Here is a 1,075-nt window from a genome sequence, read left to right as displayed (position 1 = left end):
TATATATGTATGTATATGTATGTGTGTTTGTGTGTCCCACCGCCGCTGGACAACCGGTGATGCTTTGTTTACATCCTTGTAACTTAACGGTTCAGCAAAGAGACCGACAAAGTAAGTACCGGGCTTAAAAGTAAGTACTGGGGTCGAGCCAATTGATTAAAAATTCTGCAAGGCGGTGCCCCAGCCTGGCAGCAGTCTAATGACGGAAACAAGTAAAAGGTAATATATATATATATATATATTAGGTAACAGTCCGACTATATAATTTTACTCTCATCAGAGTTAACCGATATGGAAGGGAATATGGCGACTGCTCTCGCCATATTCCCTTCCATATCAGTTAACTCTGATGAGTGTAAAGTTATATAATCGGATTGTTACCTAACATTCCATTGTATTCTTCTTTACGCAAAACCGATTGACAAGATCAGCCGTGATGGATATTTAATACTATACATTTCGAATAAAAAATACACACACACACACATATATAGATCGTTTTTTAAGAAAAACATAAATCCGGAGAAGAAGCCCACTCTAAGAAGTAGAGCAATCTATATTTATTACTGGTGAAGGCCGGTTTATAGGGTTACCTTGGATTTCTCGCCTATATTTATTACTGGGCATTTATTACTGCGAGAAGCCCAGGTTAACCCTATAAACCGGCCTTCACCAGTAATAAATATAGATTGCTCAGCTTCTTAGAGTGTGCTTCTTCAACGTTGGATTAATCATTAAGAAAAATAAGCACGTGCTTAGGGCATCAAGGGAAGGAGAAGGCACCACAGAAATGGTGAATGGTTTACGGCAGAAAAAAAAATTACTTTAAACTTGCTAAAATAATATTCGGGATGCCTTTATCTCTACTAAGTATAGATGCAGATGTGTTACCTAAGGTTAATTTTGAGGATCTGATCAAAGATTTTGCAATTCAAAAAAGTAGGAGAAAACTTTTCAAACATAAATGAAGTGGAAGTATACAAAAATAAACATTATTTCCCCTCTCACTGTTTTGTTTCGTTTTAAAGAATAAAAATTGTATACTCTTTTACTTGTTTCTATCGGTCTCTTTTGC

The sequence above is a fragment of the Octopus bimaculoides genome, chromosome 13 (assembly GCF_001194135.2).
Source record: "Octopus bimaculoides isolate UCB-OBI-ISO-001 chromosome 13, ASM119413v2, whole genome shotgun sequence".
Lineage (NCBI taxonomy): Eukaryota > Metazoa > Mollusca > Cephalopoda > Octopoda > Octopodidae > Octopus > Octopus bimaculoides.
Note: the sequence above shows the minus strand (reverse complement) of the source record.